General features: G+C 37.5%; 1 protein-coding gene and 1 pseudogene across 1 annotated transcript in view; one reads left to right on the forward strand and one right to left on the reverse strand.

Moving 5' to 3' along the window:
• The window catches only part of Gstcd (glutathione S-transferase C-terminal domain containing), a 104209-nt gene that overhangs the window by 27256 nt on the left and 49267 nt on the right, over positions 1 to 27686 (reverse strand). The gene's annotated exons all lie outside the window — the stretch shown is intronic.
• LOC131912801 (TIP41-like protein) lies at positions 973 to 16386 on the forward strand (annotated as a pseudogene).

Below are 27686 nucleotides of genomic sequence, written 5' to 3' on the forward strand. Positions count from 1 at the left end.
AAGGAATCACAAATTCTTATCAGTAAAATATTTTGAATAAGGCCCAAATACACATACCAATATTAATGTTTGTTATATAGTGGGTTTACTCTCTTTAAAAACTCTTTTTTACTTTTGTATATTCTATACTGCCTCCCCTATGTATTGTTTCTAGGTTTAATTTGTTTCTAATACCAGATAAATTTAATCAAGTCTAGTTCTTTGGTAGTTTCATAATTTAATCTCAAAATTATCAGGAAACACACACTGAAGTATTTTTTTCCTAGGAAATGTCATGTGGTAGAAGTTGAAATGTGTATAAATGGCATCGATTTAGTTAAAAGGCAAAAAGGTTAGTCAAAAGTTACCTTGGTGTCACTGAAGTAAAGGGTGGGGTCTTATTTGGGCCATAAATTAAATAAATACTGCTTCTATGTCTTTACTGATTACACTGTCAAAAAGGATTTATTTAATTTTTTATTTATGTGTATATATATGTGTGTGCCTGGGTGAGTATTATGTGTGGGCATGAATGCTGGTCCTATGGAAGATCAGGAATGCTCTTAACCATTGAGCCATCTTCCCAGCTCCACAAATCATGTTTTCTACCCATATTCTTATTACATTTATTTGATGACCTCAGAACAAACCAAATACTGTTGTTACACTAAAGGAATGTAGCAATATGACTGCTATACCTACAGCTTAGTGTCTCACTCAGCCATCATCGGAGAAGCTTTTTCCTGCAGTAGATGGGAACTAATACAGAAACTCAAGTTGTGGAATATTTACACTGTGCAGATGTGTCTTTGCAAAGGTGCCTTCTGATTGGCTTAATAAAGAACTAAGTAGCCAATAGCTAGGCAGGAAGAGGGTAGGTGTGACTTCTGGGAAGAGAGAAAGAAACTGGGAGGAGAAATCTAGGTGCATGATTTCGCCAGCAAACTTGAAGCAAGTCAGATGTGCTATACTAGGAAGAGGTAACAGAGCCATATGGCAGAGCGTAGATTTAAAAGACATGGGTTAATTAAGTTACAAGAGCTGGTTGGGAAAAAGCCTAAGGTAAGGCCAAGCTCTCATAATTAATAATAAGTCTTCGTGTTGTTATTTGTGAGCTGGCGGTCCAAAGATCATCTGACAAGAAAGCTTGCTAAATTTGGTACCCAATGAGTGGCATGTAAATCCACACAGGACCTGAGAAATTGGGAAAACAAAAAAAAGCCAGGTCCAGGCTGAGAAAATCTCCGAATGGCTTACAGTATGTTTAAGAATGTGCTTAGATGCTAAAGAATGAAAAAAAAATAGGTATAGACATAAATACTTTAAAAATAATAAAGTAAAGTCATTAAAGAGAGAGTAAAGTAATGTAAAAAGAATAGGCCACATAAAGATGGAAAATACATAGGGTGGCTGGATCCTGTATGTTGCCTTGTTGACTCTGAATTTTTTAAATGCTAATGAACAAAAAACAATAGCTGCTGGAGACACTGGATTATGGAAACTGCTAAATTAAATAAACTTACATATTTTAAAAATGTCAACTTCTGAATAGAAGTCAGGAAATATGTTGCACTGGGAGAGAGGTTATGTCTTTGTTTCGACAGGAAACAAAAAGTTATGGATTTCTTCAAAATTAATAAACATCAGATTTGAGTGAGGGAGACCGCCTAAGGATCTTGGCTAAAGACATGAGGAAGTAACCAGGAAAGACTACAAGTGACATGTATGCTGGTCCCTCTACATGGGAGCAGCTCTGATACTGAAAGAGACATGATAAATCTTGTTGGCTACAGAATCCTCATGACTTATTATTACATGCCAGCCTTTCATATGATATAGAGATTTATACTACAGTTTGGTTATACAGTCGAAATGGACTTATAAAGTTGATAGATGCCTTTAAGCTTCTCAAATATAGAATAAAAAATCACCTTTAGCTGACTTGTGCACAATGCACATTTCATACTTATGTTAATGCAGATATGTATGCTACCTTTAAAAGTTTTGTGTTTTCAAAAGGGGGGGCAGACACCAATAAAGACAAGTAGCCCAAATTATCTGGCTTCTCAAAATGCCTCTGTTGCAGTTTTCTCAAAATTCTACACCCAGAACAACTTGAAAGGTACTAGCTGAAATGATCCAGCTGCAGACTACTTCAGCCAAGACTTCAGATAAGCTCTATACTTTCCCACCACACAGAGACTAAACAAAAAGTGATACAGCTAGCTCTCCAAGACTTGACCATTATCTCAATTTTCTCAGGGTCCTCTAGAGAGGCTGTCATCCCCAGAAAACAGGAAGCAGCCTAGAGAACACGATACCCACATTCTCATGAGGTGGGCTGGGTGGTTTTCGGTTGCTCAATGGATTATGGGTATTTATCATCATTTAGGGGGTTGGTTGCAAGTTGTTGTTGGTCATGGTCAGGTAGAAAGCTAAACAAAGGAGATTAGATTCAGAGATCTCTTTCTGAAAGAAAAAGGGGGGATATAGTTAAGAAATAATAGAAAAAAGGGTAGATTATTAAACCTATTTTAAACTAAAAAGCAACTATTAATCTCAAATATTTTACAATAGTATAGATTTTTGTATATTGATATAAATTTAAGGTTATTTTTGTTAGAAACATACTCTATATATGTTTCTATTCTTGTTTAAGATATTTTTGTATATCAATACAATTTTAAGATTACTTTTGTTATATTGTATATATGTTTCTACTTTTTTAAAGGTCTTTTTGTATATTGATACAAATTTAAGGCTATTTTTGTTATACTGTATATATGTTTCTACTCTTGTTTAAGATTTTGTACTTGTGCAGCTCATTTAACAATGTAATATAAATTTGTAGTCTTTGGAAGTTATTATTACAAACTATTTAGGATAATTGAGAAATACAAGTTAGTAGCTAGTCATCTAACAATCAAATCTGTGGCCATGTTATGTATGTTTTTAAGGTCAAACAGAGATATATTTTAGATAGATAGATGGTCTTCAAACACTTCAGAGATCTATAGTATATGGCATTTAAGATGTTTTAATAACATAAGGCTTCTCATGACAGTGAAACATGTCTGCTCCTGACAGCACCAATCTACTTCAAAAAAGGATAATGGGCATCAAGGACCCTCCACATGGAGTTTGCTTTCATTGTGGCAAAGTTAGCCACTGGGCAAGAAACTGCCCTTGCCTTGACTGCTGACAGTATGCTGTCCAAATTGGACAAGTAGGACACAAGAGAAAGAGACTACCGAACTTTGCCAAGAAAAGGTAGGACAGTCCTTCAAAATTCCCACTTCAAAGAATAGTCTGTCAGATTTTGTAGGCCTGTAGGCCAAACATGGATGCCCCTATGTTACAGAGTACCCTTGGGTGACTGTCTAGGCAGCCAGCTGTCTGTCATTTCCATCATTTTAGAAGTTGTTTGCTTTGCACTTCCTGTTTACTCAGGTAATATTATATCCTTTGGTGATCTTTGATGGAGTTAAAACTAGACAGTCTTAGTTACAGTTTTCCTTGTTACAAAATTCAGAAAAGAAACTCACAAAAGAGATGGAAGGTGTATAAGGTTGAGAGACATAAAAGCTTAAGTTGTTTATCTAAGAAAGTGTTTTTGGGTCTAAAAAGATATTTTTAGGATGGTAATACAAGTTAGGATAGAAAATGATTTAGGTATAAAACTTTGGACTTATCAAGATAGGATAGATAATAGAGTAGTTTCTCCAAATTTGCCAAATACAAATGGACTGGACAATGTAAATGTAATCCCCACCTGGTAATTCTTCTTATTGTATATAGTTTTACTGTGTTAGAGTTAAAACTGTTCCTTTTTATTTAGACAAAAAGGGGGAAATGTTGCAGAATGTTTATTTATGCTGTGCAGATATGTCTTTGCCAAGGTGCCTACTGATTGGCTTAATAAAAAGCTAAATAGCCAATAGCTAGGCAGGAAGAGGGTAGGCACAACTTCCAGGAAGAGAGAGAGAAACTGGAAGAAGGAATCTAGGCACATGTTTTGCCAGTAGACTAGGAGCAAGTTGGATTTGCCATACTAAGAAGAGGTAACTGAGCGATGTGGCAGAACGTAGATTAAAAAAGATATGGGTTCATGAAGTTCTAAGAGTTAGTTGGCGGAAAGCCTAAACTAAGGCTAAGCTTTCAAAATTAATATTAAGTCTCTGGGTCATTATTTGCAGGCTGGTGGTCCAAAGATAGTCCAAAAAGAACATTTGCTACAGACTCACAACTGGACAGTTCTAAATGGAATGTCTTCATCAAATCCTTTCCTTCAGGGATCAGGGATCTTAACAGAAGAGGAGGTGAAAAAATTGTAAGAGCCAGAGATGGTGATACCAAGAAAACAGTGTCTTCCTGGTAAAACAGGACCAATGTACATCTGAACTCACAGAGACAGAAGCAGCATGCACAGGGCCTGCACAGATCTAAGCTAGAGGGCATCCCAGTGCTGAGATGGGGTAGTAGATACAAGCTCCAATCCTCAGCCAAGAAGCTATCTCCAATTAGTAACCACTGGCAAAGGAAAAGTTAGTTCCTCCAAGGGAGTCTCTCTGGCTAAACAAACCACAAGGGCAGGCCCTGGGATCAGCAGCAGATGGCAAACACAAAACAAACTCAAAGGTAGTTTTTGGAGGCTTTTCTTTTTTTCGTTTTTTGTGTGTGTCTATATTGCTTTATTTTGGCATTTTAATTTTTTTTTTTACCACTACTGATCTTTGCTTGTATATTATGGTTTACAGTTTTGACTTTTTATGGGTTTTATGTGTGTGTATATGAGTTTCTCATGTTCTTTCTCAGTTTTTCTTCTTTTTGTTAGTATGTTTTATTTTATCCTTGTTTGTTGTCTTTTATACTGATTGTTTTCCAAGAGAGAGAAAGAAGGCCTGAGGTTGGGGAAGTGCAGAGGCAGGGAGGATCTGGGAGGGGATGAGGGAGGGGAAACCATGATCAGAATATAGAAAATAACTATTTTCAATAAAAATAAAATAAAAAGTCAAATATATTACTAATTTCAATATTTCTCCTTAGTGACTAAGAAGATATTACATATTTAATGCAATTTAAGAAAATACTCTGAAAATATAAAATTGCAATGTTCACCATATTCAATATACTTCTTAATGTTTAAAAAATAGGTTGCTCATGAGAACTCTTTATAATAATATAATGCTTAACATTTAACATTTTTGGATATCCAGTGAAAAATAAATTTAAATAACTTACTTTCTTCTCTAAAATCTGTGATCTGATGTTATTGTTACAGCATGAGAGCATGAAGGTATTTGTTTGCACACCCACACATCTACACACACACAGAACAGGCACAGGGATCTCTTTAGTCTTAAACACAGGGTAATATTTTGGTGACTGCTAAGAACTTCTAAAATTAGATTTGAGGTTTTATATATGTATGGTTCTTTATTACCACTGAGAAGCCAAAAAACAGAAGATAAAATACTAAAAACATGGCTGTTAGTCAAAATTTTTCATCTGCTACCATTATTTTAATCTTACAAATGTGATTAGTTTTCACTTTTAAGTAAAAGAGAAAAGGCAGAACTTTCTCCTTTCAAAGCCAATACAAAAATAAGTATTATGTAGGAGAGCAAAATAAATATTATGATGACACTTTTAAAAGGAATAAATTAATGACTTTTGTAAAAGACTTTGTATTTTCATTTATAATAAAAAGCAACAACTGTAGGTTAGTATACAAGAGTTCTGATTGCCTTTTAAGGTCTCATAGCCAAGTAGTAAGAAAAAACAGATTGGATTAATACTAAGAAGTGAAACTATAAATAACTTACCAATTTATACAACCCATAAAAGCACAATTTCTTTGTTAACTCGTATAATTTGAAAAATTGCAAGCAATGTTTTATGAGGAGAGAACATCAATTATAAAATTAAGTGACTTGTTAGAAGAAGGGTGTCTTAGTTAGAGTTTCTGTTGCTGTGAAGAGACAAAATGATCACAGGAATTCTTACAAAGGAAAACATCTAATTGGGGCTGGCTTGCAGTTCAGAGGTTTAAGTCCATTATTATCAAGCTGGGAAGCATAGCTGTACCTACACAGACATGGTGCTGGAGAGGTAGCTGAGAGTTCTACATTTGGATCTGCAGACAGCAGGAAGAAAGAGTGACACTGGGCTTGGCTTGAGCATCTGAGACCTCAAAGCCCACCCCCTGTGTCACACTTCCTCCAACAAGGCCACAACTCCAATAATGCCACTCCATGAGTCTGTGGGGGCCATTTTCATTCAAACCACCACAAGACAAAAAGCCTCATTTCTTTACATCATTGTGCTGGCTTGTTTTATGTCAACTTGACACAAGCTAAAGTCATTTGAGGGGAAGGATCCTGGATTGAAAAAAATGCCTCCAGTAATCAGGTTATAGGCAAGCCTATAGGGTACTGTCTTAATATGTAGGAGGTGCGGAGTAGTCCATTGTGAGTCATCCCTCAGCTGGTGGTCCTGAGTTCTATAAGAAAGCAGGTTGAGCATGCCATGGGAAGCTGGTAAGCAGCACTCTTCAAGGCCTCTGCATCAGCTCCTGCCTCCAGGTTTCACCAGGTTTGAGTTCCTGTCCTGACCTCCTTCAAAGATCAACAGTGATTTGGAAGTGTAAGCTGAATGAACCCTTTCCTCCCCAAGTTGCTTTGGTCATGGTGTTCATCTTACAACAGAAACACTAAGACAAACATTAAGAGAAGATTAAGAGGAATTCAAACTGCTAATCCAACTGACACTAAGCTAGTACATTGTACAGGTTGGTGTCATTCCTTCAGTCAGAGGTCACACATCCGGTCTACTAGATAGACAAAACCAGAAATGTACATCAGGGAGAAAAATTAAAGGACAAAGGGTAAAGGACAAAAAGTATAGAAAGGGACTTGCTGTAGATAGAGTGATCTGAAAGAGCCTGTCTGATGACATCTGGGATTTGAAGGAAGTGGAGGATATAAATTATCCAGGGGAAATATAGTTAGTGAAGACAGACTGGCAGGAATTATCTGGGGTCTGGAGTATGCAAAGCTTCATATCTACAGAGAAGGTTTTGAGCTTACTTTGAATTAGATACATTTGGGGGTATATGTGATAGACATTTAAAAAAGATTTCCGTAAGCAAGCAAGAGGACAAGAAGGGAACTGGAAACAGTGTTGAATACTGCAAAGCAGAGCTCCTGGGGCTGGAGAAATGACTCAGTGGCTAAGAGCACTGGCCGCTCTTGCAAAAGACTCAGGTTTGGTTCCTAGCACCTATGTGATGGATCACAATCATCTCTAATCCCAGCTTCAGGGTATCTGAGGACCTCTTCTGGCCTCCTCAAGGCACCAGGTATGCACATGGTGCACACACGCACGCACGTACATACGTACGCATGTATGCACGCACACTCATAAAATAAAAAATACATTTTTGAAAAAAAAAGTAATGTACTCATTTGTTTGCCAGAGAAACTCCTGCTCTGCACTGGAAAGACAGGAAAGGTGCCCTCAGGGCAAGACCCCACCCAGGTAATTTGTGAGAGGTAAAAGCCTAAGGAATGCATCCCCTGCTCCTAGGAAGTAACAGCACACAAAAGCTGCTCTAAGTCTGGGCGATGGTGGTGCATGCCTTTAATCCCAGCAGACACAGGCGGATCTCTTGAGTTTGAGGCCAGCCTGGTCTACAGAGTGACATCTAGGACAGGTACCAAAACTACACAGAGAAACCCTGTCTCGGGGTTGGGGGGCTGCTCTAATTGTGATCCGAATAGGCAAAGGTCCATCCCAAGCTGGTAGGGGAACTTGGTAATAGTCAGCCTTGTTATAATGGTTTTAGAAAAAAAACAGATGCAAGACTTAGGGAGTCGTGGATTTTTTTCTTCATGGTTTCAGAGAGCTACTGAGGCCAGGCATTGTGTAGCAAGGCTGAATTCTCTTGCAAGGCATCACTTAAGAGGCCATTGCATGAAGATGTAAAGATAAAGCATGGGCTGTGTAGTGGAGATCTCAAGATGTTGAAGATGTCAGAACCATGAGACATCTGCCAACAAGAGCTATATAAAGGGAATATAACTAGCCTAAGGGGGTGGGGTATGTTGGAGACAGCAAAGATGGAGGGGTGGAGACATCTAAGCCCCTGAAATTGAAGTCCCAGATGCTGGATGGACATGGACTGCAGAATCTGGTGTTTGCCCTGCTGAGTTTCAGTCTTGCTTTGGGTCACTTTTGAGAAGTGGGCTTTGAGAGTTCATAGACTCATCTTTCTATTCCTGTGTATGGATAAAATATGATCAACCAGCTTCCTGCCATTGCTGCCAGGCCATGCCATCTCCACCATAAAAGACTATCCCTCTGGAACAGTAAAGAAAAGCAAACCCTTTCTTCCTTAAATTGCTTTTGTTCAAAGTATTTTATAATAGCAACAGAAAACTAATACATGAAAAAAAGGAAACTACTATTTTTATAATAAAAAACTCTCACAGACATCATTTTAAGCAAATGATCAAACTTAATATCACATGTCAAACTGGGGTCATGTGTTCCAGATTATAGTGAACTGAAGTATAATCTATAGTATGCTGGCCAAAATGTTTATGAGTCATCCTACTGCAGACTTTTTAATAGTTCAATATTCATTTAATAAAAGAAACAAAAATTAAAGACATTCTGAAAAATAACTGGTATAGATTCTTTCAAAAATGTTGTGTTATAAAAAATTTTAAAGCCATGGTCCGAATTAAGAGATACTCAAGATGTATGACGAGTAAAAACAATGAGTAGTTGTTGGTTGGTTCCTGGATGTTAAAAGACAGTGAGCATGCAATTGGGAGGATTTGTACATGGGCACTCTACTCCATAACAGCATTATACTAATGATAATTAACTGCCAGTAATAATTAGATGATAGAATAGAAAAATGTTCTTGTTTAGGAGATACATGCCGTAGTATTTGAGTGAAATGTCATTATGCTTATCAGGTCTCTCAAAAGGTTTAGGGGGAAAAAAGTGTGTGTTAGCTAAAAAAGAGAAGAAAAATTTTAAGACCTAGTGAATCCATATGAAGGCTGAGTATTGAGTGTACTACTTTTGAGATGTTTAAAAATGGGTATCTAATTATTGACAAGAGATTGGAAGAAAAATATGAAGGAAAAAAAGAAACAAGCATGGACTTCAGTATTAAAGAGGAGTGTGTTCGTGGGATGGGTTGGTGGGAACTTTGTGGTATATAAAACCATATAAATGTACACATTGAACCCTCATTGCATAGAAGAGACTCAAAAACCTATTTGCTGTCCTCAGAGTAGAACAGTTCTCTCCATGAATGGGTTAACAGGATGCTGGTACTGAAGTTTTCTGACTTGGTCTTATTTTAAAAGGTTCCCAGTAAAACTGCAAACAATTACATCTTATCCAGCTCTACACTAGAGCGTTCCGGTTTGTGTCTAGTAGAATTCCAATGTATTTATTGACTCAAACACTTATAAGAAGGCTCCTGAGGGCACAGTGCTGATGGTACCAGACCCTGAGGAGGGAGAACTGAGTGAATAAAAGAAGGAAAGAAGGAACACAGGCAGAGATTGGGGTAGTGATGGACAAACGGCCTCAATGCTGACAGATATTCAAAAACTAGCAAATGCAATGGGAAATTTCTAAGAAGACATTACATACACAGATGAACAATAAGGGCTCGCACACCAAGGCAAGGAAGAGGAAGCAAAAGGACGGGGTCAGAGTTAGCAGCATTTAGGAACTCTCAAATGACAAGGAGGGCTGTGAAATTAAAGCTTACAGTGCTTCACTTCAGTGCAATGCCAGTGTCTTTAATCCTCTCCTGACCCACTTTTACTCAGCACTGAAGAGGGGGCATTGTTTGTCTGGAGTATTAGTTTTTAAAGAGATTAGTTCCAGGAAAAGAAAAAAAATGCATACAGTGACCCTGATACAAGGTATTAGTTAGATTGTATTCTGTTCCCAAACCACCCGTTTCAAAAGATACCCATCACTCACAACCCAACATTCTGTATCCTCTCAAAATTATGAATAGAATTAAGAATCACTGTGTGAAAAAATACTTTTAGAAGTGAAAAATATTTGAAAACCTTTAGAAATATCTATATAAATCAGCATTAAATAATTAACTGTGGAGTATAATGCAATAAAAATGCAAATGCAATAGAAAATACATAGACGTTCCTAAATCTTAACAGTTTTTCTTAGAGATTTGACTTAATCTTTCTTCTTCTTCTTCTTTTTCTTCTTCTTCTTCTTCTTCTTCTTCTTCTTCTTCTTCTTATTATTATTATTATTATTATTATTATTTTCCTTTGGTGTTTTCAAGACAGAGTTTTTCTTCTGTGTAGCCCTGGCTGTCCTGGAACTCATTCTGTAGACCAGGCTGGCCTTGAACTCACAGAGATCCAACTGCCTCCACCTCCTGAGTGCTGGGATTAAAGGTGCGTGCCACCACTGCCCAGCTGAGAGTTGACTTAATCTTAACCCTTTAGAAAAATCTTCTATAAACTTCACAAAGGTACAAATTAGTTTTTCTCAGTTCTGCTAGTTTTAACTCTTTTTATAGAAAAAATATGGTAAAATTATTTGCAGCTATACTGAAATGAAATTCATAGTTTATCTTATCTACCTGTCTAAGTAAAAATAAATATAGTTATTCAGTCATAAAGGAGAAATACTGTTTTGCAACAGAATAATCCTACTTCAAAGATGCTCATTCATGATGACAAAAATGGCCCCCACATTTCTATAAATTTATCAAAGCTTATAAATAGATGATGTTTTTTCTAGAATTTAATGCAATGTTGTTATTGTAATTATGCTTTTCATGAGACCTACAAATCATGAATTTCAGATATGTTTACAAAGAGCATATCATAATTTAGAAAATTCGACTTCTATTTCATAATACTGTACATACTAAAAAATTTTAATAAAAACGTTTCCTTAGATAAATGAATATTGTTTCAAATGTGCTTCCTGATGTAGCTATTCTGTTATCTTCATATTTTATTTGGTAACAATGATGAGTCATATAATATCTTTAGAAATCTCCCCTAAATATCAATCTGAATATTCCTAGATAATTAATACCAGAACATGCCAAATATGCTGTTAAGTATTTTTATACATAAATACATATCTTAAGCATATGTAAATTATACACAGTGATGATGTGAAGTGAAAACTGAGGTATCTAATCACCAGTTAAGAAACAGAACATTACTAATCCTTTTGCAGTCCTATGTGTATGCCCCAACCGAAGGTTTCTCCTTCACTTTCCTGCCGTCAAAGAACCATCATCCTGAATTTGTGCTTACCAATATACTAACTTTCTGTAAATTTTTGCTGTAGAGCTATGCATCTCTAGTGATATTATTGTTTAGCTTTAGTTATTTATAAGTCTTAAATTAATCAACTGTAAGGATACTTTTGGCAGCTTGAATTTCTCACTCAATATTAGGTTCACAAGCTCTATCTATGTTGATACATGAAGTGAAACTTTATTCTCACTACTCTGTTTTACTGTAGAATTATAATTTACTCATCCTTTGGGACAATCATTTGGGACATTTCTTTTTCTATCATAAACACTCAAAGCATTTGTTTACAATTTGAAAATTTAAAATTCAGTTAGATGTGTTTTAGATATCCTGGAGTAAAGGTGACTATGATTTGACCTTTCTTGCTGTGTATGTGTCCTTGTGCAGCTTCCCTGCGTACACACCTGTGGAGGCCAAAGTTGACACTGGGACAGAAGAGATCTCTGACTTAACGTGCAGCTCAAGGAAACCGAGTGGCCAGCAAGCCCCAGGAACCTGCCTGTGTCTGTGACTCCCTCATCACTGGAGTCATAAATGTGTGACACCATCACTGGCATTTATTTGGGTAATAAGTGATATGGATTCACAACACGCCCCCACGGTTGGGCATGGTTGCAAATGCCCAGCGGACCTAGGCACTTCCGCCTAGCCATTTATGGGTCAAAACGTCTCACGTGACCAGGACCCCATGGTTTTATGTGGTTGCGTAAAGCGCGCAGCACAACCATGTGATCTACACGCATAAGTGGAGTAGCCACATGGGCCTGTGTGCGCAGGTGCGGCCCAGCCTTTATAAGCTGGTGCCATACTTCTGGCTCCATCTCTTTTACTCACGTGTGTTTTCTGCAGGCCTGTGCACATCTGTCTCTCTCTCTTATCTTAATAAAACTCTTGTTAGTGGATTCTGTCGTGTTTCGTGACATTTCCTCGCAGGGTAAGAGCGCCAAATAACCAACAATAAGGACTCAAACTCAGGTTTTAATGCTTACATAGTAAGTACTTTGCCCACTGAGTCCTTTCCCTGGCTTCATAATTTAGTCTTTCTTTAATGACTCTAACCATAATTATATACAGCATTATAATAAAGTGGCCACTGAGGTATATTTAGACTGCTTTATATAGTTTTCTGTGTCCACTCACACAGTGGGCTTAAAAGCAAATGCTTTATGCTGCTTTTCGTGTTTATTCTAAAAATCTCTAGTTTAATTTCATTTTTGTAGGTCTGGAAGACAGCCAATGAAATTTGAGAGCAGTAGCAAGAAAGCAAAAACAGACTATGCTTGATAGATGGAATGGGAATGTTTCTTGTAGAGATGCGGACTACCACATGAAATAATACACTACTACTGAAGAAGAACAAACGTTTGGCATTCATGTCTGGCCCAAGTATTCATTAGCTATTTGACCTTATCAAGTAACTAATCTTCAGAGTATTTGCTTTCCTCTGTAATGTAAATAAAAGACCCTTCCATAGGAATATTGTGAGAAATAAATAGGATCATAGCATCAACCCTGGAAAACCACCAACTCTCGGCAAATATTAGTTATCTTTCATATCTACTCCTTTTCCACCAGAGGGTAGAAAATCTCCATTATCTTTAAAGGACCAGAAGTACATAGTTGTGGTAGTTCACAGATACATTCTTATCATTGTAGACATATGGCAACATTCACAAAGTTGAGATATTTTTGTAGCTTTCAAAATTATAGAAAACACTTCTTTATAAGTATTATGAAATAAGAATATTATGGCATAAAAACTCTGTAATGAATTAAGAAACCTAAATATAAAGGATGGAGAGAAAAGAAAAATAAAGAAAAGTGAAATATGAGCAATGTGGTAAAGAGACAATGAAGAGTTGGCTATTGAACAGTAATATTCCTGAAGAGAAAACCAGAATAAATGGAATGAAAACTTTATTCAAAGATATCAATAGTTTCCAAGGAAGGAAACATTCTTAGATTGAAAATGGGTAAGAATTGTGTTGGGAGAGGGGGAACACTTACTGGCACAATGATCAAAAAGATACAATTGCCTACCCCACAAACTGATCTTAAATAGAGGTTTTATTGGGATGGATACTCCCAAGCACTAAGGCATCTAGGCATAGTAGATTGTCTACAGACAGAGACAGCCAGGTTGGCCTACCATCTCTCTTCAACACTATATGACTGCCTTAGAATGGAGAAGCACTGAAAGAGATGATTACAGATGAGGGGTTCTTTAAATACTTGTGTTTACATGTAAAGATAATAGAACCATCTCCTCCAATATTTAAGGGGTTAAACGATAAATAATGGCTTGTGCTGTTAATCCTGAGTTCAACATAAATGAATCAACAATGTATATGAAAAAAGATGTGTTTCGAAAGATGTATGGCGAACCTAACTCTACATTTCCTGTAGACTCAATGGTTCAGTAGTTACTAATTCACTGTTTGTGGTGACAGTATAGAATATACCTACTATGAATACTTAAAGCCATCCAAATTTTTCTATGACCATCATGTAAGTTATGGAGAACAATATTGAATATTTCTTTCCTTCTTTGTCTATTATAGAATAATTTTAAAATATGAACATTTTATGCCATGAATTTATAAAATTCCTTATTTTACCTAATTGATATTCTCACTGTTTCTTCATGTCCACACCTGGCAAAAACTTAGAATCAAAATTTACTTTCAACATCTCTTAAAAGATGGTAATTGGTCTACCTCAAGATCCAGCTATATCACTTGTGGGCATATACCCAAGGGACACTTCATATTACCACAGAGGCACTTACTCAACCATATTCATTGATTCTCTATTCGTAATAGGAAGAAAGAGGAAACAACCAAGACACCCTCATCAGATGAATAGTAAAGAAAATGGGTACATTTATACAATGGAGTACTACTTGTTCATTAAAAGGAATGAAATCATAAAATCTGCAGGTGAATAAATGGAACTAGGAAAAATCTGAGTGAGGTAACCCAGACTTAAAAAGATAAATATGGTATGCATTCACTTACATATAGCTATTAGCTGTTAAGTCAATGATAACCAAGATACAATCTGTAGAACCACAGAGGGCAGGTACAGAGTAAGGGGCTAGGAACAAGGGACAAGATTTCCCTAGAAAAGGGAAATAGAATAGTTATGGATGGATAGATGGGGTGGGGACTGAAACAGAGGGTCAAGTAAGGAGGGGAGGGAAGAGGGGGACGAGCGGAATGGGGGGGGAATATGGAGCAAGACAGCTAAAATTAAGGGCTGTTTGAGGGACAGTAGGAAAACCTAATGTGGTAGGAAGTTTCATAAAAGGAATACATATATGGAAGTGATTTAAACGAAATCACTAAATATTGGGGACACAGAGCCCCAACTGGCCATTTCTTGTCATCAAATGAAGCTTCCAGTATTGAGACTGAATTACAACTCTAATTGGGTTCTTGGTCAGAGAGGTCCTATGGGAATCCCCCAAATAACCCAGGCTGTTGCTAAGACTACAGGTTGTTCTCCACAAACTGAGGCAAGGCCCCACTGCTGGAGACAACACCTACACAACTCACTAAACATGGAGAAGTCGAGTTGGTGCTTACAGAGAACCTTCACCCTACATGATAGCATCTCTGGTACAGGAAGGTACTCTATATGCTACCAAAGGACAAGTGTAAACACTAACCCAGCCACAAATCCTTTGATCTACAGTGCTGTCCTACCTGCAAAATATGCTAGTGCAATGGTGGTACAAAGCATGTGAGAGTAACCAACCAATATCTGATTTGACTCAATGCCCACTCTATGAGATGGAACCCATACCTGGCACAGCTTAGGGAAAAAACAAACAAACAAACAAACAAACCTGAGGCTAGATAACCCAGGGACCTAGCATAAAACCAAATACTACTATTGTTTTTTAAAGCAGCAATAAAATAACTCCTAATAACATTCTGCTATACTCATAGATCAGTGCCTTGCTTATCAGAGAAGCTTCCTCCTGCAGCAGATGGGAACAAATACAGAGACCCAAAGCCAGACAATATGCAGAGAGGAGAGGCTTTAGAACACTCAGCCCTAAATGGGATGTCCCTATCAAATCCCTCCCCTCAGTGTTCAGGGAACCCTGCAGAAGAGGAGGTGGAAAGAGTATATTCTCTGTGTAGATAGTATGGCTTTTGGCATAGTGTTATAATTTAAGAGATTCCTGAGTGTGAGAATGAATGGGTCTCTGCATCTATATCTGTTTCTTGTGCCTTTTCTTGAGCTCTTTTTCTTCTGTCTGCTTTGTCCTGTTCTGGTGTATTAGTTTTTATTTTCTTATTATATTATATTGTATTATATTTTACTGTTACCCTGTAGCTGGAGAGCTTCTCTCTGGGTCCCACCAAGCCCCTGCAGTCCCACAGCCCCACAGCCCACTTATAAAATAAACACACAGGCACTTATGTTATTTAAACTGTTTGGCCTAATGGCTCAGGCTTCTAGCTAGCTGTTCTTATATCTTAAATTAATGATCTAGCATGACTAGCTTTGAGCCATTGAACTGAGTTCAATGGTACAGATGCACTAAGATGTGTAAACAACTGCCAAGGAATGCTTCGAACAGCCCATGCAGAAGAGTGGCAGGGAGGTAGGAGGAAGAGTCATTGGATCACATGACGAGGTCTACATGATGGATTATAAAGGAACGGCACTTGAGGAATCGTCTCAATACAGATCATACAGATACAGAGAAACTGAAAGCCAGAGAGGTTCTCCTGTTTGAAGATGAACTGTACAATCATGGAGTTTCCTAATGCATCCCAGTTCTTTTCTGCTGTTTGTAGTTTTTTTTGAGAACCACTGGTGTGTGCTTATCACGAAGCTGACAAGAACTACATGTTATGAGAACACACATCCTAACAGAGCAAAATTGGTCATTTAATGCATGTTCAACCTTTCCTTTTCATGGAACCTAATGAAATTACACAGTATTTGTCAATCAGGAAGGTAGTTCGTTTGTGAGAAGTTAGTATTTATGGAAAGAAATGATCCTAATCTCACAGACCCACAAGAATGTAGCCTGGCAGAGTAGAATGTGAATCAACATACACTCCGTGAGGAACCTGACTGAACATGTTTGCTGTCTGTAGGGGTGTTTTTATTATGAGATTTAATTTTCTTGATTATACACAGATTTTCTGTATTAAAAGGAAAATTAAAGATTGGTACAGGTAAGTTTGAATCAACTGATGTTTATACCATCTGTCTTCAAATTCATACTCCATAGTTATTTGCTTTGGAGCCTCATTTGAATTAGTAAATTATCACAAAGTATGACCTCAGCAGCAGTGCCGTGTATGTGTCTCAAGAGATGGACGTGATCCACACTGATTGGGAAGCACCGTCTGTGAAGAGGCTGCATTGTAAATCCATCCCTGAGTCCAGATGCCTTGTGACTTTCATAGCATTCCTGACTCTGTATGTTGAGGTACCATACTGGATCTTAGATTTAGGCTTTCTGGTGTTTATTTGCACTTTTGGAGAGTTGTGATGTGTCACCTAGGAAGTTAATCTTTTAAGATTATTCATTAGCTGGAGTTTCTGGGCAACATTGTATTTGTGTGTTTATACACACACACATTTTAAAAACACATTCATTTAACTGTCTGTCTCTGAGTAGTGTTAATTACTTACTTTGATAATTCATTGTTAAAAACTGATCCCTTTTTGTTGTTGTTTAAAAAGGTGAGAGGTGGGTGGAATGAGTGTGCTTCTGAAGATTTTATTAGTTTATTCCTGTGAAGAATACCAAGAAAATGTCTTTGATCACTCTAAATATGACAAATACCATTTTATATTTATTTGTTCTAAAGAGTCCTTTGTAGGAGGGGAATACATAATAAGAAAATATGGATCCAAAAAAAAAAGAAAACAGAGTAACATTTTAGGAGGGAGATGGCAGCAAAGAGAAATGAGTTGAAATGTTAATTTTTGATAAAACATTCATGGTAAAATGATTTCCTAACACATTAATGAAAACTAGGTTCTACAGAGAAGGAACAGAAAAGTAAAGGATCAAATATCAAAAAAGGTTAGCAAAACACTCTGACAGCTGTTACCAAATGAGAAAGCTATCAAAAAATTTATAATTCCTCAACAATGTAAAGAGACCAAGTGTCTGAATTAGAAAAAAATGAGCGCTCTCTCTCTCTCCTCTCTCTCTCTCTCTCTCTCTCTCTCTCTCTCTCTCTCTCTCTCTCTCTCTCTCTCTCTCTCTTTCTCTCTCTCTCTCTGTACATGTGTACATATATGTAACTAGCTAGAGCTGAAAAGGGAACAATCTCCTTAGTGGATGTGAAGAAATGTTTCCATTCAGCTTTATCCTACTGCTGCCAGCAGGATTACAGGACTGATGTTCTAGAAGACTCAAGGAATAAAACATTTTACTCATGTATACATATATAAACTGTGTTGAGCACAGACAGAAATACACTATTGAATACCAATTGGGCCCCACTCCCAAGAGCATGTGGCTACACAAACTGGAACAAGTGGGGAGAAAACTCAAAAGCTGGGTGGGTAGAGAGGTTAGGTGGATATAGGAGGAGGTAGGGTGTGTGGATATGATCAAAATACATTGTATGAAACTCTATAAGAATTAATAAAGATACAAAAAGTGTCCACAACATCAATGAAATCAATCGTGTATCGGATTTTAGGTTTTGGTTACATTCATCACAACCGTTAAAGGGCTGGGGAGATGGCTTGCTGCTCAGGCATAAGGACATGAGTTCAGATCCCCAGCACCCACATAAAAGCCAGGCATGGAGGTACACGCCTGTAACCCTAGTGCTAGTGGGAGGAGACAGGAGGATCCTAGGGTGTTTGCCAGGTTTAGTGAGAGACCCTATCTCAAAATGTAAAATGGAAACATGATTGAAGAGGGCAACCCAATGTCAACCTCTGCCCTTCACACATACCTGCATCGGTGAGTGTACCCACACACACATACACACATGAGCACGTGCACACATGTTTTTTTTAAATGTTAAAAAGAAAAAAACAATTCAATCTTGGGAATTAAAAACAGCCCATAAGTAACTCTTGGATGAACAAAATAATCAAAACCAAATGACATACTCTTAAGAAATGAACACTAATAAGAGCAATACATTAAAGTTATGAGATACAGACAAAGCATGTCTCGGAAAAAGTCTGGAGCCTTTACTAGAAATGTACTCATTGGGAAGCAATAAAGATAGAAAAGTAAATGATTTAAACATTCAGTCAAATGACTAACCAATAATATATATGAAAGAAAACAGCATAAAGCAGAAATAAGACACAGAAAGGGCAAACACAATAGAAATAATCAGAAAAATCCAACTCTGATTTTGGAAATGCAAGACTCCCATAAATTTCAATGTGAGTAAGCTTTGCTGGTAAATGTATGTTTTTAAATGTCAATGTTTTATAGAGTTGTTAAATAACCGTGTAACGCAGGATAAAATACACTAAAGATATTAATCAATCTTTCTCTCTCCCTTCCTCCCCCCAGCCTGTGTGTGTGTGTGTGTGTGTGTGTGTGTGTGTGTGTGTGTGTGTATACATGCCTATGTTTACAGACTTTACGGTTTACAGCAATTTTAACTTCAGAGAATGGAGAAAAACCTGTAAACCTCTGCCATTTAATTAACCAACTTCTAGTCCCAGTCAGCACCCCAAAACACATAAGCACACCTAATCACCCGATCCAGTCTAAATGAAGGTTCACTCTATGTGGTATACGTTCTGTGGGACTGGACAAGTGTCATACACACCCACTACTACAGTGTCATGCAGAGGGCTTTTCGATCTGAAATCTATCTCCCAAGCTCTGTTTGTCTTTTCCTTCCACACAACCAGGAAGCAACTGACTTCCTCATCATCTCTACAGTTTGACTTTTCCATAATGTTCTACAATGAAGATTTGTTTACATCATGGTGTTTTAAGGAAGTGGTTAAAAAATATTATTGTACAGATCAACAGGAATTTAAATACTTTATGAGATGCTACTTTTGTTCCTATTTCTCAGATCTCCATAGTATCAGCAGATAAACTTTTTATTTTCCTGACATAGAGGGGAAAGCAGCTCATGTCATTTCATACCAAATTAACTCACAAACATACTTTTACAGGAATATAACATATACTCTCAAATTCTTTTGTAATAGACCTAATCCTATTAAACTAAAACTATCTGAGCTATGTATTTCTAGGAGTCAAGTTTTAAAACCTTATAATTAATGGGCACATCCTGCTTAGTGAGTTCTTAATCCAACTTCAAAGGAGCACAGTATAGCTCTGTCGGGGTGGGCTTCATGCTGTGCTCACATGATTTATGCAGATAAAGAAATATCCAGAAACCTAGTAACCCCTTGTCGGAAAAAGAGGCTGGACTTTGGCTGGAGTAGACAGGCAAAGGAACCAAACTCTGTGGTATGTATAATGCCAAGGAACAAGCTAGCTACTATGAAGGGCAGCCCCTTAGTTATGCATGGGTAGGAAATGTAAATACAAAATAAAAATTTAAACTTAGAATCAAAGTCAAACTTATTTGTAATACAGTTAATTTCAATTCATACAAAAATAATGTTAGAATAAGTTTTGTTTTAGTCTTAAAGAAAACCCCAAATAATTACAGTTATTAATAACAGCTGCAAATATTGTAGCATCTGTCCCTAATATATAAAGCCTTTTTTCTAACATCACAATGCATGGTATCGCATCAAGCAAAATTAACAATGAATTTTTTATTAGTCTGGTCAAAAACACTGTGACCAGAAACAGGAAACCCTCACCAAGACTTTCTGTTAAAAATGCAGACATCTGCAGGTAAGTGCCTTTATAAATTGTTTAGGCTAGGGATGTTTCAGCTACAACTAATTGGAACTGGCCAATCAGAGGAAGGTTAGGAATTAAGTAATAGTTACAAAGGCCAGAATACGGCAAAATATAATATACATCAGTTACACTTTTATGCTTTTCAAATATTCACATAAGCCTATCTTCACAAATCCTAATTTTGTTAATATACATATTAACAGTGCAGATCTGATTCTATCACTGTAACAAGTGTTACATTACAGAAACCACAAGCTTTTCCTGTTCAGTAAAAGCAAGTTCATTAAGCTCCAATATGATTGTCTCACCTCTGCAAGTTTCCAATACAGCTAGCACAATTTAAGGAGGTAATGTCTTGGCTTTCTTCTAACTTTCACAATCTAAACACTTCTACTTCATGTACATCATTCTCCAGCAGATCCATAGGGGATCATATAAGTCATGCAGCCCAGGCTCATTTTCAGGGTGGAGAAACCATGTCAATACAACACTTGAAGCATAATAATATGGTTTTGAACTAAAAACAAGTCATGGACACCTAATCTGTTATAGCTTAAAGGTATTGATATGCTAGGCAATTTGACTCTATCTACTGTTTCTGCATATGCCTTAGGTTTTATCTTTTAATTACAGACTATAATTGATTTCATGGGCTATAGTCTAATAATATGATCCTGACATCTAGATTGCTCCCTATACCTCATGGCCTCTTTATTCTCCTAGCCTGTTCCTTGGACATGAAGGCTTTTGATTTCTTCTATAGAAAAGTGAGGTAAATTTAAAGAATTTAGACTGACATTTTAGGATATTTTGTATTTGTGCAGATGTAGCTTTGATCAACATCTGCTCCATACCACACAAAATATAAAAGAGACAGTTTACAGTTACTTACTGTTCTACTGCTGGGAAGACACATCATGAGAGAGCTTATAAAAGAAAGCATTTAATTGGGGGCTTGTTTACAGCTGCAGAGGGTTAGTCCATGGCATCATGTTGGAGAGTGTGGTGGCAGACCTGCATGGCCGTGGAATAGTAGCTGAGAGCTTACATCTGATCCACAAGCTTAAGATGGGGGTAGGGGGGAAGAGGGCATGGAAGAAAGAGAGGGAGACCTGGCACAGTCTTTGGAAACCCCAAAGCTCACCCCCCACCCCCTACCCCCGTGACACATCTCCAACAACTACCTCCTAATCCTTCCTAAATGGAAACCAAACATTCAAATATATCAGCCTACAGGGGCCATTTTCTCTGCTGCTTTAGTACAGGATGTGAGCTCTCGGTATCCAGTCCCAGCCACTATGCCTGCCTGCTGTCTACCACGCCAGTATGGATTTTCACTCCCTGGAACTGTAAGCAAAATAAACTCCACTATATGTTGCCCTGGCCATGGTGTTTTATCACAGCAGCAGAAAAGCAAACTGAGAAACTATGGCACCCTGCCTTCTCTGCATCTTTCTTCATCTTCAATATTCTAAGTAACCTCATCAGCTGTCAGAAGAAGCGTTATCATTCCATCAGCTTAGTTATTAGAGGAAATCACAACAGCAGACTGGAAATGGAGAGACTGTTACTTTGCTACTAACAGACTACGATTTTGGGCATCAAGATGGCTCCCAAAGATTCTTTCTATTGCATTCATACCTTTGTGAAATCTCTTCCCCTTGACTGTGGACCAAATCTAGTGACTAACTTACATGGAAAAGAATACTGTAAAGATGATCTGCCACTTCTCAGTTTTAGTTTTAAAACAAACTTCTCTCTTTGGCTTGCAGCTCCCTGTCACACTGACAGAAACCAGTTGCCATGCTGTGAGCTGTCCTCTGGGAGGCCCACAGAACTAAGGTCCCCAGAACACATCCACAGAGCATCTGAGACTCATTCCAATCTCTCTCGAGGAATAGGATCCTCACAACAGACATGTAAATGGACTTGGAGCAGTCTTGGTTTGTGAGGAGACCACAGCGTCACGGACATACTGAATCTACCACTGGAAGGGGCCACCTCAGCCACGCGAGGATTAGGAACCACAGAAGCTGAAGTAAGTTCATTTATGTCACTAAACCCTGAGGCAGTTTATATGCAGCAACAGAAGCCTAGTTCAGGCTGGGCTTCCACCCTTGTTCAACAAAGTATCTGGATTAAATGAGCTTGCTTTTGAGTCTCTTCTGTTGATAGGAAAGCTCTAACACGGACTCCAACTTCATGTTCTTATAATCCAGTCTGGTTACAATGTGTATATACTTTGAAATAAGGTTCAGGTTTTTGGAAATTTGCCTCTAGATATATAACAGCCCAAAGTCTACTTTACTGGCAGCACTGCAGTAAGAAGAAAATCTTAATAAATCCCTTTGTAATGAATAAAGTATGTGTTGTTCATAGGGATGCCTAGAAAGGCTAGCCAGTGTTCTAAGAATCTCATTTGCCCGCTTTTAAGAACTTGGCATGTTTGGGCTAAGTAATATAAGATGTTTGGTTCCTTTTTTATTAAAAATAATCAGAACTGACATAAAAGGCTATTTCCAGCAGTCCTATCTTTTAAAAGTTGATGGATAAATAAGGATATTTCCAGACAAGCACAAACTATGGCAGCTCACGACTATCAAGCCAGCACTGCAGAAAAGACCTAGAGCAATACTGCACAAAGGAGGGGGTGAGGAAACAGAAAAGAATACAATTCATGAGACAAAGGATGAGCAATACTGCACACGGGAGGGGGTGAGGAAACAGAAAAAAATACAATTCATGAGACAAAGGATGAGCAATACTGCACACAGGGAGGGGGTAAGGAAACAGAAAATACAATTCACGAGACAGAGGACGAGTAAGGAGAGCAGAAGACTCCTTCACGTCCAAGACCGTAAAGGGTAGAGGGACTGGCCAGAAGTCCTGGGATCCTGCTGTCTCTGACTGCCCAGCTTTGTGATTACAGCTGCACGCCGCTGTGCCCAGATTTCTACATGGGTAGTGGTGATCTGAACTCAGGATCACATGCTTGCCTAATCACTTTACCGACTGAGCCTTCTTCCCAGGTCCTACTCTCTTTTTATCACTATCCCTCTGTAACATAATTTCAAATTGGGTATTGTGATACCTTTAGCACTGCTCCTTCTGCTTAGGGTCTTTTGTGCTTCCACTTAAATGGTGAGATTGTTTTGCTAAGGCTGTGAAGAATGCAATTTGAATTTTTTTAAAAAAAAATTGCACTAGCAATTGTACTAATAATATTCATTGAAAATAGAGGAGAAATGAAGACATTCCTAGAGCAATCTCAAAATAAACACTAGTGTGGTGCTGGCACAAACAAGAAATGCAGATAATGTCTTAGTAGAAAAGAATAACACTAAGAGAAAAATCTTAAGAGTTGTAGTCACCTAATTTTTGATAACACTTTCAAAATTATACATGTGGAAAAGACAGTATCTTTAACAAATGGTACTAGGAAAACTGGGTTTCCACATGAAGAATGAACTGGAGGATCCCCACAATACTGAAAACAGAAATACCATATGATCTTGCTATACCACTCTTGGGAAAATACCCCAAAGCCTCTAAAGACAATATACCATAGAGATACTTACACATCTGTGTTTATATTGTTCTATTCCCAACCTTGAGAAAATGGAACCAGACTAGATGTCTGTCAGTAGATGAATAGATGAAGAAAATGTGGTACATATACATAATTAATTTTATGCCATATCATGGTAACTGGTTGTTTTGTGGCTATTTTTCAAAAAGTTAAGGAAGTTTCTCTTCCTAGTCTTAAGTGTTTTATCATGTAAGAGTGTTAGATTTGCCAAATGTCTTTTTGGTGCATGCATTAGGAAAAACTAGTTTCAAAATAAGTAATGACAAACAAGGAATATAACCCCCTGAATAAAATAAGAATCCATACTGTAAATCTATGTAGTTATTGCTTTGTGCTCTATTGACAGCACATTATATTGACTTTTAAGAATATGTATTTTGTATTTATGCATTTTGTATTTATGGGCAAGTGCATGCCACAGCTTGCACATGGAGGAAGAGAACTGGACAACATGGAAGACTCTGTTTTTCTCTTCTATTGTGTGGGTTTCAGGGGTTAAACTTAGGCTCTCGGCTTTGTGGCAAGAGCTTTTACCTGCTGATCCATCTTGCCATCCCTTATTAATTACGTTTTGAACGCTAAACATCATCTCTTTCTGGAGTAAATCTCATTCTGCTATGGTGTACAATTCTTTTATAAATCTGTTGTTGGATTTGGTTAGGTAATATTTGGTTTAAAAAAACTGTACCTACACTTTAAGGGATGCTGGTCTATTTTCTTTTTAGTGTGATGATTAGAGTAGTTTTGTTTTAAAAAGCATTATGGGTCTTCAATTTTGAAAATATACGATACCAATCTTCAAATGACTAAATACATTAGCTGTAATGGCATTCTCAGATCTTTTAATTGTTGGAGGTAGGAAATGCAAAACCAGAGAAGAAGCATAAACCAGGCAGGGCTAGAATATATCTGCACTGGGACAAAATATCTGATCAGCATACACACTTGTGCATGCACTCATACACACACACACACTGACTGTGTCCACTGAGATGGCCTAGGAGCAGAAACATCCCAAGGGCTGTGACTGCACTCTGTATCCAGATTGGGATAAAAGACAGTATCCAGGATTCAGTCAGAAAATATTTTGAGACACAAGAAATGAAGGAAGCCCTCAAAATATGATGGAGCATTTCAAAATATGTTTGAAAGGACACATACTGGCCAACCCAAGTCAAAATTGGTGATGATATGTAAAGCACTGGAAAATAAGTGTCAATGAATCTAATATAGAGAACAAAAAAGTCAGTAAGTGGAGAACAGAAGGCTTTTCCTTAGCTTACCAAGGAATGAACATAGAAGGGATTATGGATGCTAAAAAACCACGATTTTGAAAACATGGATTATCAATAACTGATCTGATACAAGTCAATGGAGTCAAATATGGATGTCATCTTTCAGTGACAAAAGGAAATGGAGTAATGTCACAGAAGAGACCCCTGACCATCTTCAACAGCAGGGGGCATCACATTATCTTCCAACATAAACTACACCACAGGCTTCTATAGTAGCAGAGTACCGCTGTGGTGTTTCTGTCCTAGCTCTACAACCTAGATCTAATCAGGAAATACAAATGGATGGAAGCAGCAGATCAACCTAAAGTGATGGGGATACCTCTTCAATAACTCCTGTATGCTTCCAAAATGTCAAGACTATAAGTGACAAAGGAAGTTGTTCTCCTTATTAAAAGAAATGAAAGAACGCCAGACATGGTGGCACACACCTTTAATCCCAGCACTGGGGAGTCGGAGGCAGGTGGATCTCTTTGAGTTCAAGGCCAGCCTGGTCTACATAGAGAGTTCCAGAACAACCAGGACTGTGACACAGAGAAACCTTGTCTTTAAAAAAAAGGAAGCTGGGCGGTGGTGGCGTACGCCTTTAATCCCAGCACTCGGGAGGCAGAGCCAGGCGGATCTCTGTGAGTTCGAGGCCAGCCTGGACTACCAAGTGAGTTCCAGGAAAGGCGCAAGGCTACACAGAGAAACCCTGTCTCAAAAAACCAAAACCAAAAAAAAAAAAAAAAAAAAAAAGGAATACTGAAACTAAACATGATAAATGATCAGGAACTGGATGCCAACCAAATAAATACAAATGAGATGTTATTGAATTAATTGATGCCATTTGAGGCTATGGAGATAACAGTACTGTATCAATACTAAAAGCCCTGGTTTGAGCATTGTACTGTGGTCGTACAAAAGAATGTAAGGAGCAGATGCCTAAAACTCCTTCAACCACTTCAAGGGAAAGACGCATATGTATATACGCACAGACACAGAAGCAGAGCGGCAGAACATGAGAAAGAAATTACGGCAAAATAAAAATGTAAACAACTAGTATAGCTGAATATTTTTGAACCATTTCAAAAATTTTCTTTGAGTATAAATCACACTAAAATAATAAAAATTCTTAGGAATATATGACACTAATTATAAAATAAACTGAATTTAGTAAGAAATGCAGTTTTAAAAGCACATTAAGCCCCAAATCTTATTTTTTTAAAACTGAAAGGTTCTAGATAGCAGAGTGAAATATATATATTTTAAAGCTAACATTCTCCAAAATATCCAATGGACAGTTGTTTACTCTAAAGGATAAACAGAGAACATTATAATCAAGTATTATCCACTCTGGTTGCACATTCCAATCTTACTAAATAAATTAATCCAAATATGTGCCTCCAGAAGCAAGAAAAATTAAAATTCAAAAAACTTTCCACCTGGACCAGAAGGAAAGGTGTGAGAGGTGCTCCATACAAATGCACGAATGTCCTTCTCTACAACTGCCGCTAAGAGGTTACAACTTTGACATTAAACAAAATCATTTGAGATTAGACCCAATTAGAATAATTACATTTTATATATGACATACACATAAACATAGTAGTTCCTTTCATAGAAACTGAATTTTTATGAAAACATGATTTGAGTGACTAAAGCATTCTGAAATGACAGCAGTTCCCTGTACTGGGAAGCCATGATGCTTCTTCACCATAACAGAGAGCCACGCACCCTGGAGAACAGTGGAGACGCCACACACCCTGGAGAACAGTGGAGATGCCACGCACCTTAGAGAACAGTGGAGATGCCACACACCTTAGAGAACAATGGACGCCACACACCTTAGAGAACAGTGGAGATGCCACACACCTTAGAGAACAATGGACGCCACACACCTTAGAGAACAGTGGAGATGCCACACACCTTAGAGAACAGTGGAGATGCCACACCCCCAGAGAACAATGGGGATGCCACGCACCTTAGAGAACAATGGAGATGCCACGCACCTTAGAGGCATCCAGGATAGCTTTGGAAAGGTTTCCTTTAATTTACAGATGTTTGGTCCAATTCTGTATTATCACAGAGTTTAAGACACCAACAGATGGGTTATACACAACAACCTCCATTCAGAAGAATTCTCACATTTCGTTGTTTAATCTGCTCTGCAGCATAATACTCACTAAGAACGTAATAGATTCATAAACCCATTTTTGGTTGAAAGAAAAGATCACATGTATGAAATTAAGAGAAAAATAAAGCATTTCAAAATAAAATACAAGCCAAATGTTATCATTTTTACTATTTTCTATATAGAAAATATTTTCCAGTTTCAAATAACTCTGGACTTTGAAATTATAACCTGTTTTTATGTTCAAAATAAAAAAAAAACCATTTAAGTGGAAAATGCTGAAGGACCATTGAACTCGATGTATTTACATATCTATATCTGTATAAAATAATGATTATAAATGTTTGTTAAAAAGGTGAAGTGCAAATGTGAATTTAACAAGAAGATGTAGAATTTTCAACACTGCACATAGACTCCTTTGTTATAAATAAATATTTATGCTTCAAAAAAACCAATTTTATTCAATTTTATTTTATTTGTGTCTCCAGGAAAACACAAAAGTACTGAATTAAAG

Source organism: Peromyscus eremicus, chromosome 6 (assembly GCF_949786415.1).
Source record: "Peromyscus eremicus chromosome 6, PerEre_H2_v1, whole genome shotgun sequence".
Lineage (NCBI taxonomy): Eukaryota > Metazoa > Chordata > Mammalia > Rodentia > Cricetidae > Peromyscus > Peromyscus eremicus.